Raw genomic sequence first — 19,030 nt, 5'->3', positions numbered from 1 at the left:
CGTGTATGCTAGACTTCCTTGACAGGTATTTCCCATACGTGCTGCCTAACTTAGGTTTAGACTTGTGACGTGGGCTGGGACCCGGGTGTGGTCTTCCTCCATGTTGTGCGTCCCAATATACAAACTAACTTTATCACTCATAATTATAATAAGAGCTAATATCTTAAGTGATTAATATTATATAGGTACTCTGCTAAGCACCTAATATATATTAACTCCTGTAATCCTCATTTAAGTTCGAAACCGTTATTTTCTCAAGCTTACTTTTGAAGAAATTGAGACCCAAAGAGTTTAAACAACTCCCTCAAGGTCATACAGCTAATAATGGTGAAGCCAATATTCCAGGCCAGGACGGCTTTTCTAAACAGCCACACTTTCAACTAGGATACCCATAGTGTAAGGTTTAACAGTGTGAACTTTATAATCAGAAATACATATTTCATTTGCAGCTCTAATAATTTACTAGGTGTATAGTCTTATGGACGTCATTGAACCTCTCCAAAGCCGTTTTCTCGTCAGTAAAATGGAGGCAATAAAAGCATCTGCCTCCCAGGCCAGTATTTAACACGATGCCTTTTAATTATTAGGCGTGTTTGCAGGTAACAAAAAGCCTAAATTGAGCTGGGATAAGCGATAAAGAGAACTGTTCAGCTCATTCAACTGATAAATCTAATGTAAGATGAAATCCAGGCAAGGGTTAGAACGATGTTCCCCAGGACTCGGGATTTTTCCAATTCTGTTCTTCTGCAGTAGCAGCCAAATCTGGATCCCTTCAGGATTTCATGATGGTGGCTATAAGGGTGCTGCCTCCTTGTTTGAGTGAAAGTGTTTTTCCTCCAACCACCAAACAAATTCTGGGGATGGAAATTCTGTGATTTACTCTGTTTGAAATAACTTTGGTCAGGAATCAAAGAACACAGGAGACTGCCATTAGATCAGTGGTTCTCAACCTTCTGGCCCTTTAAATACAGTTCCTCATGTTGTGACCCAACCATAAAATGATTGTCGTTGCTACTTCATCACTGTCATGTTGCTACTGTTATGAATTGTAACGTAAATATCTGATATCCAGGCTGGTCTTGGGCGACCCCAGTGAAAGGGTCGTTCGACAGCCAAAGGGGTCGCGACCCACAGGTTGAGAACCGCTGCTCTAGATAATCTGGGCGACTACTCATTGGGGCAAGAGGACTAGCCGCACAGAGGGCAGTGTGTGATCATCAGAGCTCTCCTCAGAGGCCAGTGCCACCCAAACCTGTGTTTTCAATCCCATGGAAAGAAGGGTGGCTCTCCCAAAGAACTTCTGGATGCTATGGAGAGAAATGGTGTTAGACTGACAGCTAGTGCATTTTTACTAAAAAGTATTACTCTCACAATGTTTTTGTTATTAATATAAATATCGATGTAACATAATGGAAACTGACATTTCTATTACAAAACTGGTTCTATGTAAAAAGCAAACCATGAGAGAGTGACAAAGAGAGAGAGAGAGAGAGAGAGAGAGAGAGAGAGAGGGAAGGAAGGAAGGAAGGAAGGAAGGAAGGAAGGAAGGAAGGAAGGGAGGGAAGAAAGACTAGTTCACGTAGTTCCAAATCCCTAAGTCCCAACTCTCAGTCTTGGGCCTTCTCTGGCATATACTAGTATATACAGAACTCAGATAGATTTTTAAGAAGAATTTAACTTTTTAAATCTAATTTTGATGCCTGTTTGATGAAGAGTTCTATTGTTATTGGGATTTATGAAGGTTTATTTTTACTGTAGAACTAGGAAAGTGTTCCTGGCAGAAGCATTTTTCCCCTAAAGCTATGCTAAATGCTTTTTATCATCACCTACAGAGTTTGTATGAAAGCCTTTTTTCTCCCTATTGAATTCATAAATGTTCCAAAACACTTAGAAAGTGTCTGTTGTATAAACTGTTACATTTGTCCAATTATTTAGTGAAAGAAGAGTCATTTTGTAGTTCAACTGTCATATGGAATCACACACTGAAACGCTAAGAGTTTATTCTCAAAGTGGGTTAGAGGCTCCAGATGCGTAGTTTTTAATGTCAATATATTTTACTTAAAGAGGTATATTTGGATCACATAAGAGGGGTACTAAAGTCACATCATAGTGAAGCTTGCAGGAGATTACCCTTATGTAGGAGAAGTTGTATTCACCCTTCCAAATCCCATCCCAGAAAAATGTGCGGGTATAATTGAGGGCCTTCTTCATCAATTTGAAAACAATGCTTTCCTAAACAAAAGGCCCAATTTAAAATGCCAACTCCACAGATTCTGTAAGATGACTTTACCCTGATTACCCTTGAAACAACTTTTCCATTTGTAATGGGGAGAAATTCAAAAAACACACAAAAAAACACATAAAACCACATTTTCCTCCTACAGGTCAGAATTTCATATCTTAAGTTTTAATTTGAAATAATCTAACTCAATGCTCTCAAGAGAATGTAGAAAATTATTTCTGTTGAGTTTACAACAAAGCTATTCAGCAACCGAAGAGTTCTTTTCCTATATTTATAATCTACTGGATCATATGCTCACACTAAAGGTCCATTAAATTTCTCAGGAATAATACTTTGCCACATTTTTGAAATCTCAAAAAATTCTAAATTTACTTTCTGTGACGATCTTTCTTTAAAAATAAAAAGCATCACTCCCTTCCTTGCTCATGTTAAATCCACACATCAAATTTTGGCATGGTTAAAAATATCTAATGACTCTGAAATGTGAGTGTTTTTTCCCCTCAGTTTGGTCTTATCTCACACCAAGTCATAGCACTGAATTTATTTATTTTTTCCTTCTTCATTCAGTGAACACTTATTTCGAACCTACTGTGTGCTAGAATCAGGCTGCAGGCTGGACTAGTTAAAACCCTTTATTTAGATTTTATAATGTCTCTTGTGAGGGAGGCCTCTGCACTTACTGAACTATAATTGCCTTTTGGTTATGTAAGACTGATTTAGAAGAGAAAATACTTTCATTTACATACCTAAGTTTTCCAATAAAAGGCAAGCTGAAAAACTGATTTCGATTGCAAGCACGCACACATAGACTAAAACATTTTATCAATAAAATCTAATTTCTCTCTCTCTAGGCTGGTAATTTTGCAGAGGGGGAATCTATGCAGGCATGCAAGAGAGAAAAGTTTTTCTATTCTTTTATCAAAGGATGTATTAAGACAGACAGATTGAAATGCATCAGTTTCTAGTAACCAGCAGATGGTGCTTTTAGTAATAAGTTTATAAAAGGTTACTTGAATATCTTGTCTGTAGAGTTTTTATTTGTTTGTTGTTTTTGATAAAACTAACTAGAAATAAGACACGGTGATATTTTGTCATGACATGAAGCAAATTCTTTATTTTTATTGTTATAATGTATATACTTACAAAGCTCAGCACAGCTTTTACAACACTCCTACTAGACACCTTCCAGATAATGAAATAAAATATTTAAAAATTGAAATTAATATAAGTATTATAACCCACTGATTTAATTAAGTGCTGTATCTTTATGTAGTTGGAGTAATTTAACTTCCAGCATAATTTTAATTAACAGATAAACTCACATGTATTGGTTTAACTCATGCTACTTAGATTTTACATTTTCTTTGTTTGTAAAATAACCATTAAAATGTTAAATGACTCATATGGGTACAGTCACAATGAAGGTAAATTCTTGATCTCTAATAAGAATAGCTATATTAGCATTTGCTCTTGGCATGTTTTATTTGGTCTCTTTCTTTCAGTTCTGACCTCCATTTCTCTTAAATCAACTTATTTGTATCATGCTCTTCTAGTTGGCCATCTCAAATTCTTTTTAGTCAGAAATTAATTTTAAACAAATGCACAATACTAGGCAATATGCAGTGTTTAACAGCATAGTAGTAATTTCACATGAGTTGTTTGAAGAGATTAGCAAGGAAAATATATCAATTTGATTTTTGTGGAAGAATTGTACAGATCCATTTGAATTCATCACATTGTGAAGACTAAATGCATTTACAAAAGCATGAAAGGTTTCATTCTCCTTCCATGGCCAGTGTCTACTAGCTGAGAAATTAAGGATGTTGATGAGACTATCCTACAACTCTCTTTTATCAGCTAAAATTTAGGAAACTGCAATTACTTTTATTATTGTTTTTACCATTTTGTCCCTTGTTAGAGTGTCTTAAGCCTATGTATTGTGATCAATTGGGTCTCTCATTTTTGTCTTGAGTGTGAATAATCCCAGTTAATCTGACATTAATAAAGAAAAGGGAGGGCACAGGTGCTAGGGTGCCTGGAAACCTTAGAAAATAGCAAAATAGGAGTGATTGAGGGTAAATGGTGAGCCTAAAGCTACTGGAACACTTTCGCCTGAAAGATCCAAGAGGTACGGGATTATATTTTCACCTTTTACTTTGTATATTTCCTTAAAAGTCAATGAAAAGAGAACTTGCCTTGTAAGTGGGCAATGCTAGATGGGATACTTGATGATGGTTTTCATAAAAGTCAGCAAAGTAGATCAGCCTGGGTTTTGAATCCCTGATTAAAAAGCACACATGAATTCTTACCTTTGGAGGTGAATAGGGCATCTTCCAGAAACAACAAATCTTGAATTTAGTAAACAAGATCTGCGCATTACAGTGACCTTAAAAAATGAGGCGTCCTTAGTTGTTTTTCTTTTTAAATATATTTTTATTGATTTCAGAGAGGAAGGGAGAGGGAAAGAATGATGGAAACATCAATGATGAGACAGAATCATTGATCAGCTGCCTCTTGCACACCCCACACTGAGGATCAAACCCACAACCTGTGGATGTTCCCCGATCAGGAATCGGACTGTGGCCTCCTGTTCATAGGTCGATGCTCAACCACTGAGCCTCTCCAGCTGGTCATTTGTCCTTAATTTTAAAGTCAATAAGCTATAGTGCTTATTATGAATTGTGCTCAAAGTGTGGCACTCGTTCAGTTTATTCTCGTATTTGAGAACTTCTCACTACAAAATTAGACATGTTTAATCTTTCATCATTTCCAATCATTTTGACCATGTTCCTACAAGACACGGGAGGAGGAGAGATGTGAACAAGTTGAAAGCATTCAAGAACTCTCATTGGTTTCTGAGTCAAGTATAGGGAGGTTTTACAAAAAGGAGAGACTATGAAAGAAGTGTTTTAAAATTACCCATTCTAAAATTATAATTATCACTGTAGTATCAAGGAAAACAGTAAACATACTGCATAAATGAATTGACACCAGCTGTTCCTTTACCCAAATTAGATAAACTATCCTATTTTAAGCCTAAATGACATTAAGTAAGAAAATGATTAGATTTGGGCTCTGCCCCTTGAAAATATTTGCCAGGTGTCATTTTAATTTTTTTGCCAAAAGTAATGTGATCTGCAGCAGTTCTTTGGAAGTTTGGGGTCTAAGTTTATTTTCCTGTGGTGCTTTTAAGTCCATAAATGTTTAGTTTTGAACTTCTGTGTGTCTTCACATGAGCCACATGTAACAGTTTAATGATATGCCATTTAAGCAGACTCATCATAAAACATGCTTTAAATGAAATTGAGTGCTAGAAATGAAAAGGAAAATGTTGATTTGGAGAGTAAAACAATAATACACTAGTTTTATGTCTTCTGAGCAAATAAAATCCTTCATATTTGTCTTTATTAACATCATCCTCAACAAAAAATGAATCCATTTACTTTGACAGTTCTTAGACAAGAGGCTGTTTTCAATAGCCAATATGTAATCAATGGTTTTAACCTTTATCTATGTGGAGAACAGAAATAAACCAGTTAGTCAAAAGTATTTATTTAAAAAGTCAAATAAAAAAGATTGCCCTTCAGACTTTCATTAGCCCCTATCTTAGCATTGTCTTGGCTGAACTGATGTTTTATTGATTCTGAGGGATCATTAAATAGCATGATCTAATTTTATGAATACCACTTGATACCTAAGTGTCTATTTAGGGATAAACTTAAAAGTATAAAATATAGTGGGAATTTTCATGTCATCCTTGCACAGGGGCCAGGCTAATCTTCTCTGTACCATTCCAATTTTAGCATATGTCCTGCCAAAGCCCGAGTGCCCATCAGTAGATGAGTAGATAAAAAAGCAGTGGTACATTTACACAATGGAATAGTACTGGGCCATAAAAAAGAAGGAAATCTTATCCTTTGTGACAGCCTAGATCAGTGATGGCGAACCTATGACACGTGTGTCAGAGGTGACAAGCGAACTCATTTTTTGGTTGATTTTTCTTTGTTAAATGGCATTTAAATATATAAAATAAATATCAAAAATATAAGTCTTTGTTTTACTATGGTTGCAAATATCAAAAAATCTCTCTATGTGACACGGCACCAGAGTTAAGTTAGGGTTTTTCAAAATGCTGACACGCCGAGCTCAAAAGGTTTGCCATCACTGGCCTAAATGGACCTGGAGATTATTAAACTGAGGGAAAAAAACCGTCAGAGAGAGACAAATACCATATGATTTCACATATATGTGGAATTTAATGAACAAAATAAATAAAATAGAAACATACTCAGATACAGAAAACAGACTGACAACTGTTAAAGTGAAGGGAGGTTGGAGGACTGAGTAAAAAAGGTGAAGGATTAAGCAAAAAACAACCAAACAAACAAAACACTCATAGACACAGAAAACAGTGTGAAGATTGCCAGAGGGAAAGGTGGGTGGTAAGAGGTAGAAGAGGGTAAAGGGGAGATAAATGGTGATGGAAGGAGACTTGCCATTGGGTGGTGAATATATAATTAAATACAAATGAAATAAATATAAGAAAGAATAGTTATACAATATTACTTATCTTGTTCAGTTGCTTCCAATGTTTTGTTAACATCAGTGTTGACTAATATTTACCAATGTTGAAAGTCTTTTTGATACTTATTGTCGATTGTCCTTTATAAAGATAGTCACAAATTCTATTTACACCCCTAGTATATGAGAATATTTGCTTTGCCAAACAGTTTCCAACTGTGATGAAACATTTGAAAAAAATCTACGCCACTTGGATTGCTGAAAACTAACATTTCACTGTTTCAACTTGCATTTTTTAAAGCAATTTACGACTGACATGGAGCACCTGCTGATTTACAGATTAAAGTTGTAATTGCTTATTCAAGTCCTTAGGCCAGGGGTGGGCAACCTTTTTGTGAGTGCGTGCCAAAACCAGCAAAATCTCTGACTCAAAATTTTTCTGCATGCCAACCCTAATTTTTTGAGAACATGTTACGCCTACTTGATATCTCTTAAGGTGTACATATGTGAAGAACCTTGAAGAAATAATAAAATTCATTCGAGCGACAAAAACACAGTATATGATGAAAAATATATTTATTTTTTAATGTATACACGTACACTGATAGTCCGACAGAAAACTTTATGACTCCATTTGATATTATCAGTGGGACTTTTGCTGCTGCATCACTGATGACAGAGATTTTACATCAGGTTTATATTTCGTGACCTTCAGAGATATGCACGAGCTACTACTTTCATCCGTCAGGCTACTCCTATTATGAGACTTAACAAAATTCATCACTGAGAACAAAGATTCACAAGCGTATGTGGATGAAAACATGGAGAGTAACGCTGTTGCAAAGTTTTTTAAACAGAAAATGTTTTCTGGAATGGCATTCCAAGTCCTCAATAGTTCGTTTTCGACACTTCTCTCTGGTACTCCTGTCTCTAATCGCTTTTTTCCCCCAATGTTTTCCAATTCAACTCTAAGGTCAATAAATTTCTGCTTCCAAATTGAGCTAATCTGAAATTCAATCAACTGCATTTCAAAGTCAGCCATGTCTATGGTCTTTAAGATAACTTGTTATGTAAAATTATTTATTTATCTAAGATGCACCTACAATGAATTTATCTGAAAAATAAAAAAGTCGATATGAAGAAAAACATTGTAAATGGAAGATTATAAGAGAGGGTTTCGCGTGCCAGCAAAAGTTACTGGCGTGCCATGTTTGGCACGCGTGTCGGGTTGCCCACCCCTGCCTTAGGCTATGCTATTTCTAACTTTTACTGAGCTTTTGCTATGTACCATTCTTTAAAACACTTTACATACTTATCTCCTTTGATCCTGGCAACCACCCTGTTTGGGAGGGACTATACATTTCATTTTACAAATAGAAAATTAAAGTTGAACCATGTAATTGGTCCCAAATTATAGGCTAAGCCATTCAAATCCAGAACCACTGTGTCTCTGTTTAAAAAAGAGAAATCTTACAAGAATATGAGAAGACAAAATTGATTTCATTTACAATTTGAAGTAAAACTCTCACCAAAGCTAGGCTTTTACCATCCCGCAGAAACTATCTGAGAGGCGCACTCTCTTGCTTGACGAATAATTTCAAGGACATAGTTCTCAGATCCTTGTAAATGGCACTTCTGGCTTGTAATACTGGAAAGGGGCTTCGGGTATAGAAAGGATTTAAAATTACATTGCCCTTTGGATTAATTTGCTCTAAGAAAAGGGAAGTGAGGAGTCTAAAGTCAGAAAGAAACCTATCAAAAGTTTAGTAAAGCTGAGAACTTTAAGGCCTTCTTAGTCACTCACAATAACATTTGATAGTCAAAGATATTAACGCTCTGTTAATCATACTTATGGCAAATATTCTGTATTTGTTATAGAAAGATGAGAAACAACTGAGTGGAAGAAGACATTTAATTAGACTAGTTATTTATATGTTATGCAAATGAGTTTGTTTTCCCCTGGTGCAAGTCCATAAATGTTTAGTTTGAACTTTTGTAATTAACAGTGTGCTTTAAACATGTTCTTTGTAACTAATAGCACTCTACCATATCCTTCTAAATTTCTATTTGACACCTTATCAGTGTTTTATCATTAATATGGACCCCTACTAGTTCCTGTAGATTGTTTTCAACCTAATAATAAAAATGTATACATGCTATTTACTATTCCAGAAAAACATATTTATCTTTGCATAAAATAGTAGCATATTTTTATTATTATTTTATAGTACATTCTATATTTTCTAGGTACTTTTTGTATAATTCTTTCAAGAGCCCAAACAGAAGGTATTATTTTTATTTCTATATTTCTGATAACAAATTTAATCACTGTGGTATTAAGTTTCTCCCCTAGGATCACACAGCAAATTATCTTGCAGAATAACTTTTAATTAGTAAGCCTGCCAAGTGTAGAGCATATGCTGTTAAGTGAAAAAACTGTTTGAAAAATAAGTACGTTAGGATTCTATTCTTAGAAAACATATATGCATATATATGTATGTATGTATATATAAGGGGTTATAAAAGATCTGAACAATGTCCACATTGACTAGAGACAATCAATTTTATTTTTGTTAATATTTGAGCAAGGGTTATGTTTTTAATATTATGTAATAAATATTTATTTTTAAAAGTTATGATTAATGTACCTTTGTTCACTGAACATTAAAGTGTACCAAAATGGAAAACAAACCAACAAAATGTACCTAGATTATGAGAAGCACTATAATATAAAGTCCCTCTATTATTCTTTTCCAATATTTGAATATCAAGAAAACCAAATAAATAGATAAAACCTAGATGCTTTAAGTTACATTAGAGATAGAAAATGAACTTTGGTTCAAAATTGAGGCTAGCATTTCCCACTGCAAGGTTTTCTTTTCTCTCTCTCTCTCTCTCTCTCTCTCTCTCTCTCTCTCCTCTTTTTCATTTCACCATAGACTTTTGCAGTAAATAATGGATATTTGTTGAAAGTGGCATGTAATAATGTATTGACATACTTTGATTTTGAGTAGAGTGTGGTTTCCAAAGGAATTTCTATGTTATTGAGTAGCCTTTGAGGAATCATTAAAGTTTATTTTATCATTATTAATATTATTATTATTATACAAGTAATATGTTGGTATTATTTATTTACGCATTAATACTTGGTCAACAGAATGTGGGATAAACCAAAGTAGAGGAGAGATAGGGGCGAGAACGCCACACAGAGCCCTAGCTGGTTTGGCTCAGTAGATAGAGCATTGGCCTGTGCACTGAAGGGTCCCTGGTTCAATTCCAGTCAGGGGCACATGCCCGGGTTGCAGTTGTGGGCTCAGTCCCCATTAGGGGAATGCAGTAGGCAGCCAATCAATGATTCTCTTTTATCATTGATGTTTCTATCTCTCCCTCTCCCTTCTTCTCTGAAATCAATATCAAAAATAAACTTTAAAAAAAGAATATCGTGCAGGTGATCAGAGTAACAATAGTTAAACAGCAGATAATATGTGCTAGGCCAATAAAGAAAATGAAAGCTAATATGGGACAAGTGAGCATGAGGAATGATGCTCAAGTATGTCAGGATGAGGGGAAAAGGTAGATAGGAATATCATAGCAATAGTTCCCAGGAGGCTGTTTTCTCATTGAAGGTAGGTTTTGCTTTAAACAGTTTGACAGTCTACCTCTATGATATGGGTTAGATTTTCCTAAATGATGGAATAAAAAAAAACAACCTAAAAGTATGATGCTTTTTTTTTCTACAAATTTATTTACTCTAAAGTGTATTTACTGTAGTTGTAGGCATACACCATTTTTTAAAAATAACTTTCCCTTTTGTTTTCATCACAGTGACCAAAGAAGAGTTTTTAGTACTAAAACACTTATTTATTTTATTTTTTTAAAGTATATTTTTATTGATTTCAGAGAGGCAAGGAGAGGGAGAGAGAGCTAGAAACATCAATGATGAGAAAGAGTCATTGATTGGCTGCCTCCTGCACACCCCCTACTGGGAATAGAGCCTGCAAAGGGGGCATACGCCCTGACCTGGAACCAAACCATGACCTCCTGGTTCATAGGTCGACACTTAACCACTGAGCCAAGCCAGCCAGGCACTACCATACTTATTTATGTACTCAGTCAATATCTCAATATTCTCCTTATCATTACATGATCTAAAAGAGCCATATCAAATAACTATTTTGGTTTTAGAGTCATTTGAGTTGGTATTTGTTTACATTTTTCTTTTCTTCAGAGTAGGTCAAGATTATTAGATGATGAATTTTCATTTACTTAGATGAAATTTTAGAAAGGACTTAAGGTTTAAGTCACAAAATAGAAGTGTGTGTGTGTGTGTGTGTGTGTGTGTGTGTTTAAGAACATATAGGTAATTATGCAAAGCTGGAATGATGGAAGTATAAGTGTTATAAACTATAGTGAAATAAATGAGAATTTTTATATATTATCTAACAAAATCTATATAAGTTGAGAAATATTTTTTGCTCTAAATATAAAATTTTTAAGATGAGATTCAAAGTAGATAATTGAAGCTATGTGTATTTATCTAAAATTATCTAGTAATGTCAGCAATATAACACTGCATTTACATAATTATGTTAATAACTTATTGATGTAACTGAATGGGATTCAATAAAAGCATTTTTCACTGATTGAAGCAATCACAGTCCAGAAGGGGTCAAAATACAACATGAATAAGCAGGTCAGTTTTACATCATTAGAAAGATTTAAGTGACATCTAATTAGCACTAAGGGATTATATAGTTTTATAGAATAGAAAACACTATTGAGTAATAAATGGGAGAAATTCAGATTAATAACAGTGACATTCAGATACTAAAATAGATTGAAATCAAACAAGTTTTAAAAGAAGCATCGCATGTATCAACAGCTTGGGTGTCCAAGGTGGGGATTTGGGGTATGAATGAAGGTATGGGCACTCACTAACACTTTAATATTAATGAATTATTAAAAGGCATAACGAACTGTGCCTCCTAGTCATTTGTGGAATAATAAACAGAAAACTATCAGAGTCCAGTGCCCTCTACATAGATTGCCTTATATACATTTAGAATGGTCAGGGTAAGAGTAAATCAAAATTTACTTGCATTTCTCCTGGCAACTCAGGATTTCCAGTTCAATAATTAGCCTGTACTCATTTTCTAACAAGGCTAGCTGGAATTCACAAATGTCTTGTCCTATTTGAATTTTTTTTAAGTCATGTCTGGCCTATACCTCAGCTGACAGCCAAACTCGTCTTCCCTTCCTAAGTGCTTCTTTATTCATGCTCACTCTTCCTAGTGACTTTACTTTGGTGGCCCATCATGACCGTTCAATAAACATCACACTTGCTACCATTTATTTAACCAATACGTAGTACTTACAGTCTGATCTATGCCATCTGCTGTGCTAACCACTTTACAAGTATTAACCCTTGTGATTTTCAGAAAAACCTTATGAGGGAGACACGGAGTAGTGCAATCACCTACACTTTAGTATTGAGGAAACGGAGGACTTGAAACGTGCAGTTTCTTACAGCCAGTGAACAGAGTTAAATCCCAAGTATTCTGACTCCAGAGATCCAGAGATTATGCTCTTACCCTTGATACTCTGTTTTCTTCCATATCAACAACACCCACCCCTTAGGTGCCCCAAATTAATTCCTTCTGAGTCCCAGATTTCACCCATATCCTTTGAACCAGCAGACATAAGAGAGTTTTAATCCATTCAAAAATGATATAAAGAAAACTGTGTGTTGTTGTTGTTTTTTAAAGGCCGAGGCATTTAAAGTGAACCTGAGGCACTGTTTTACAGTTACATTTGAATTCCATTGATTTTTTTGCAAAAAGTACTCAGTACCCTCAAATAACTTGGGGATATTTTCTGGCAATATTTGCAAAGCTCTACTTAACAATGAAAGCCAAACTTTGGAGTCTACTGAAAATGAAAGGTCATACTGAAAATGAAAACGCAAGAATTATGAGAGAGGTTTAAATCTTTCAAATATATTATCATATTCTTTCTTTAAGAATAAGAGTTTGTTTTAGTTCAAATGATAGGCTAAACACAAATCATTTAAATATAAGTGTACACACATAGGTATAATATACACCTACCACATATATCTATAATAATAAAAGTGTAATATGCTAATTAGACCAGGCGGCAGGACAGCGGAACAACCATCAGGATGACCTTCCAGAGGAAGCCAGGGCTGCGAGGGCTGAGCCCCTTGCATGATTTCGTGCATCGGGCCTCTAGTAGGTATATATTATGTGGTCATTACATCTCCACCTGTTACCAGTGGAAGTGAAATTCTTGAGAGGTCACAAGGAAAGGAATTTTCTGAGACTCGCCTGGGAAGATGAGTGGAATTAAACCCCTGGGCTTTCAGGGTCCCATTTCCTTCCCTCCCACCATGGAAATGTCCAATTTTGTCTTCAGCAGGGCTAGAATTAAGCCAGTGCCCAGAGTCTCCACTCCATATTAAAGCACAGGCCAGTCCGGCATCTGGCTAGCTTAGCTTGTGTCCACATGGCAGGATAGCTCACGGGTGAGTGCAGGTCATGGAGCAGAAGAACTCACAAGAGCCAGAGCACAAGAGAGTGGGAACTTTTTGTCAGGGGATTATGTATTCCCAAATTTTTTCACAGGCTTGCATGGGCCCCACCCTCCTAACCAATGATCATTGTTCCCCAGGCTACACTGACAGGCAAGTGCCTCTCCTACCTCACTCTGACTTCACTGTGCATGCACCCATCTCTCCCTCTGACTTCACTGTGCATGCACCCATCTCCCCCTCTGACTTCACTGTGCATGCATCCATCTTCCCCTCTGACTTCACTGTGCATGCATCCATCTCCCCCTTTATTTGATTCCTCCCCCCGGAGATCTGCAGGGAATGGATTAGCAATTCCCTGGGGAGCATGAAGCTGCAGTTTCCTGGTGAAGCTGCCCAGATGACCATGCTTCTAATGCCTGACCTTCCCTTGGCTCTCTTCCTGTTATTAATATTAATAACTAGCTCATTGTGACAATAACATCATTATTATATCCATTGCTGCAGTGCTTACTGTTATTAAAAATTAATTCATCATGGTGGTCTGGTACAGGTAAGTATCAACACATTGGTTGTAGTTGTCTGATCTCCCTTCCTGTAGCAGATGCTGGGCTTTTATAGATGGAGAGAAGCCTTTGCTGCCACATCCGACAGCAGTCTTGTGACAGATGTTCTGTGTGCAATAGAAAGAGCGCAGATGAAAATAACAGTCGCTCCATGCTTGTGAGTCCACAGCTGAAAATGAGCAGTTGTCCCCCTTCCAGACAACTGCTATCAAACTCATAGAACCTTGAAATAATTTGCAGCCTGCCCTGCACTAGAATGAGGCCCACATAGTCCTTGAGGATGGCAAGCTCCACGTTACTGAAACACAGCCTGCTTCATTTTCCTCTTCTGAAAATTCCGCTGTTGGAACCAAAGATTATAAAACCAATATTAAGACCTACCTCGGTGATTTCGCTCATTTTTGCATTTTAATGTATTTTTTTGTTACATAAGTAATATATTTTCTTTATGGGTAATTTTTTAAAAGTAGATAATAATGGCAAAATGGAAGCCATTAATAATCCTAGAGATAACCATTTCTTTTTTTTTTTAAGTATATTTTATTGATTTTTTACAGGGAGGAAGGGAGAGGGATAGAGAGTTAGAAACATCGATGAGAGAGAAACATCGATCAGCTGCCTCCTGCACACCCCGTACTGGGGATGTGCCCGCAACCAAGGTACATGCCCTTGACCAGAATTGAACCTGGGACCCTTGAGTCCGCAGGCCGACGCTCTATCCACTGAGCCAAACCGGTTAGGGCAACCATTTCTAATATTATAGTGCTTACCCTTCCAGACATTCACAAATGTATACACATACATACAAAACACATGCACAAATTTTAGGTACATAAAAGTATAAGCTTAGCATACAATTTTTCAACTTCCCCTTTCACTTAATATTGCCTAACAAAAATGTTTCTATGTTAATGGGGAGGAGAGGAAAACTTCCCCTCTTTTTTCTCCTGCTTCTCCTGGAATAATCAAATTGACATGGCACGGGTTAACAGGAGAAAATAAACAAATTTAATTATGTATGTACATATGTTTCCCTAAAGAATGCCAGACAAATCAGTTGAAGCTTATATGTCTTGAGATAAGAAGAAGGGAGGTTGTGGTTGGGGACTTCAAATGACAGGTAAGGTAATTTTCAGGGAAACGGAAAAGCAAATGTTTGGTAAATAAATGTTTGCTGGACCATCTTTAACAGTGAGAAGTAGAGAGCACCAATCAAAGGGGCTTTCTAGGTTCCTCTCTATCTATCACACTCAGTTCATTTTAAACTATGGTTATTTGTGTTGTTATCTCTCTTCCTGGGCAGGTCCTCCATCTAAATTATTTCAGGTGGATAGTCAGGGAGTCAAAGGTTCCTCCTGAGTCTTGTGATTTATTGAAAATAATCATATTTTGGGTGAAAATTCTGCTCCTCCAGGAATAAGAAAATTTTTTTCTATAAAGAGCAAGATAAGTATTTTAGACTTTGTTGGCCACAACTCTCCAATGTCGCCATTGTAACTAAAAGCAGCCAAGTTAAATAAATGTGTGAGTGTGTTCCAATAAAACTTTATTTATAAAAGCAGGAAGTGTGCCCAAACTGACTGATAAGTAACAATTGTCCATTCTTGACTTACACTATTAATTTAATATGGGCATAAGTTTCCATGATATGGATCTATTATGATTTTTTTAAGCCTTTGCTCCCATAGGATATTCCATGTGCTTTCATCGTTTGATTATTATAAAAACTCGTGCACTGCCAAGGATTCTATGGCAGGCATTCCTCCCAGTGCAGTAACTAGCATCCCTGGGGGGTAGCTTTCCTATCAATTAATAACTCTCCCAGCCTCACTGGACTTCTAGGTCTCCTTCTTAGCCAGAGGGCCTCTGTGGACTTTGGATTTCCTACACAATGTTGTCTCCAGAGTATCCCATCCCATGAGAGAAGTTAATTACAAGACAGCCTTTAATGGGCGTGCTGTTTTATTATGGTCCTATTGGCACGCCACTGTGCAGACATTCTGCAGCATTTTTACCATTTGAATGGTTATTTTACATCACTTGAAAGGTCCATGAAGTTTATTTCTCCTGTTTTCACATTTCCTAAGCCCTAGGAAAGGGAGGAAGAGGAACTCAGCCATTTGTCACTGTGCCCTTCCTGCAAGACCTGTTCATTTGATTTTTTCAGGATATGTTGATGTTCTAATGTCATTTGGAGTGCATTATTTGAAATGTGCTCCAGCTTCTGCCTTTCTGCATTGGAAATGATGAACAAAGAATCTTCATTAAGCAGTTTTAGTTCTGCCCTCTCATTTCTAACTCATATTATTCTTTTTTGTGAATGTGTTAATGAGTAGAAATGTTTAGGTTTTGTGTCCCTTTCTTTTAGGTATACTTTAGTTTAATTTGCAATTTATGTGATCTATGCCAGGAGAGTCTGAATTTTAAGTTAAATTCTTCTGTGATTTTTAGTTTGGGGTTAGTGTTTTATCGTTGTTGTTTTTGAGTTAAAGTTTGTGTGCATATTGCAGAGATTTAGAATGTGCTTAGATAACACCCCAAATGCCTGAATATAGCATACTTTGATAGAGACTGCTATAAAGTAGAATAGTTTTGTCTAGAAGAGTATAGGTGTGTCTTATGTCAAACTTGTCAATAGACATACATAGCTGTGATGATAGATGTGTGGATGATATAAAACATGTCAGAAAATATAATGACATTTATTCCCTCTCTTACATAGTGTGGCTTAAGGGACAGCATCCCATGATGACAGAACAATAAGTAGAGGCTAATGTGAGTTATTTAAAATGATAAAGAAATACATACCTATAAAGCTCATATGAATATGTGAACTAAAATCCTCAAAGTAAAAATGGCTAGGAAGTTGAAACTGTCTGACATGTAAAATCAAGTAGCCTATTATTGAGAATTAGAACAGTAACCAATGTAATCATCAAAACTGAGTTAAGCTGGGCTGGTGTGACTTAGTGATTGAGCCTCCACCTATGAACCAGGAGGTCATGGTTGGATTTCCAGTCAGGGCACATGCCTGGGTTGTGGGCTGGATCCCCAGCAGGGGGTGTGCAAGAGGCAGATGATCAATGATTTTCTCTCATCATTGACGTTTTTGTCTCTCCCTCTCCCTTCTTCTCTGAAATCAATTTATATATATATGGCTAGTATGAGTTGGCACCTGTGGTTCTCAAGGTTCAAAGCCCACACCCCCGACACCCAAACACCTAGCGAGGTAAGGTAGCATCTTGATCACGGAGGCCACAGCTTCTCCAGTTACTAGCAGTGGTTGCATCTGGAGTGGTATTGCTTACAAAACATGGGAATTGACCAACAACATGAAGGAAGCCAAGGGCATCTATGAAATCTACAAATACAACAAGAAGCAGCAAAATCTCAGCATTGGCTCTACTGAAAATGGTGATGCATGCCAGATCAGGAAGCAGCTTGGAAGTGATGGCAGATGCTGGGAAAGATGGATGGTAAAATTATGATCTTTGCGAACAGTGTTGCTTGCCTGTAGAGGGCGCTGTAACCCGAGTAAATGCTGAGACAGGTGCATGTGAGTACATGGCAAAGTGTATAGAAACCACCAAACAGGTTGGCCACCTTGGAAGTGCAATTGGCTGGTTTCATGGCCCCCCTCTTACTATGATCCATGTCAGTACTCAGATGCTCAATCAGCAGTTCCAGGAGCCATTCCTAACAGTGGCCATGAACCCAACAAGAACAGAATCTGCAGGGAAAATGAATCTTGGAGCCTTTAATACACACCCAAAAGCCTACAACCTTCCGATGAAGGACCTTCTGAGTACCAGATTATCCCACTTAATAAAATAGAAGACTTTGGTGTACACTGCCAACAATATTATGCCTTACTTAGAAGGCTCATATTTTGAGTCCTCTTTGGTTTGCAAATTGCTTGGGCTTTTGTTGAATAAATACTGGGTGAACATGCTGAGCTTCTCTAGCTTGCTTACTAATGCAGACAATCTCACCACCAGGTCTTTGATTTATCTGAAAAGTTAAAACAGTCAGTAGCCCAGCTGGGATGAGGGAATTTCTCATTTCGTTTAGAAACACAGGACCGGAAGTCAGAAGACAAACTTGCCAAAGCTACCTGAGACACTGTACAACTACCTTAGAAGCTATCCCTGGATTGGTGTTTCAGGTTTTTAAGTATAAACCATTTAATCAAGTTAACACCTCTTACACAATCACTAAGTAGCACTTTTGCCTGAAAACCAATCTGAAAAAAATTCTCAAGGAACACTTCTAAACCAGTTACCAAAAACCGGTTATCTGATTAGAAGTAGTATTAGGTGCTCTGAAGTGTCCTGAACATTAACATCCTGTAATAAAACTCTTTAAAATAAAAACAAAACAACAACAACAAGAAAGCACACATATGGAGTTTAAATGGTTCTTATTATACTGGGACTGAAAATGAGACAGGGTCATACTAGTGTCTTTCCATTTTCATTTAGTATAATTCTCTAACCTGTGGACCTCTTACACATGAATTTGTATTGTATTTTATTAATAATGAAAGAAACATCCCATTTCACATGAACTATTTTATTATAAGTATTCATTTTTTTAACAGTTTCCCTACAAAGAAGTAAATAAAATGCCAAAATCACGTGTGTGTGTGTGTGTGTGTGTGTGTGTAACAGAAGTGGCACATGTTATATATATAACATTGAATTTTTAAATTTTAAAAGCAAGCACAAATCATAAACATTATGTCATAAAGAGAACAATCTATTTCAATTTTTTAAATAAATATTCGTATATGACATCTGGGATACTAGATAGATAAATATAATAAGAAGAAACAGAGCCAAGAAGGAAAAATCAATTAATTAATATTTCAGAGCAAATTTCCAGTTGGTCTCTAGCCCATTTATATTTGCATCTAAAGATTGTAGAACCCAAAGTAGACTACCAAAATATATACAAGCAGATATAGCCTCTATTTTAGAAAAGTTATTTGAAATGACAGGTAGTTCTTTACTTTTAAATGATTAAGAATATTAGGAATTTCATTTCATCAGTTGCAGTTCACTGCTTGATAGTTGACTTTGTCATGTCATTTTTTTCTATCTCATCACTTTTTATGTAATGAAGGAATTTAAAAAAAAGACTTTATTTTAA

General features: G+C 36.3%; 1 protein-coding gene, 1 non-coding gene and 1 pseudogene across 9 annotated transcripts in view; 2 read left to right on the top strand and 1 right to left on the bottom strand.

The window, feature by feature from the left end:
* The window catches only part of LRRTM4 (leucine rich repeat transmembrane neuronal 4), a 932,627-nt gene that overhangs the window by 451,302 nt on the left and 462,295 nt on the right, over positions 1 to 19,030 (top strand). The gene's annotated exons all lie outside the window — the stretch shown is intronic.
* Positions 4,322 to 18,101, top strand: LOC139019579 (COP9 signalosome complex subunit 5 pseudogene; annotated as a pseudogene).
* LOC139020195 (U6 spliceosomal RNA) lies at positions 5,963 to 6,071 on the bottom strand. The gene has a single exon (XR_011473215.1). It is a non-coding gene; the product is annotated as a U6 spliceosomal RNA (small nuclear RNA).

The sequence above is a fragment of the Myotis yumanensis genome, unplaced genomic scaffold (genome assembly GCF_028538775.1).
Source record: "Myotis yumanensis isolate MYYU_CA2020_CCGP unplaced genomic scaffold, mMyoYum1.0.hap1 SCAF_11, whole genome shotgun sequence".
Lineage (NCBI taxonomy): Eukaryota > Metazoa > Chordata > Mammalia > Chiroptera > Vespertilionidae > Myotis > Myotis yumanensis.
Note: the sequence above shows the minus strand (reverse complement) of the source record. Positions and strands in the feature narration are given on the sequence as shown.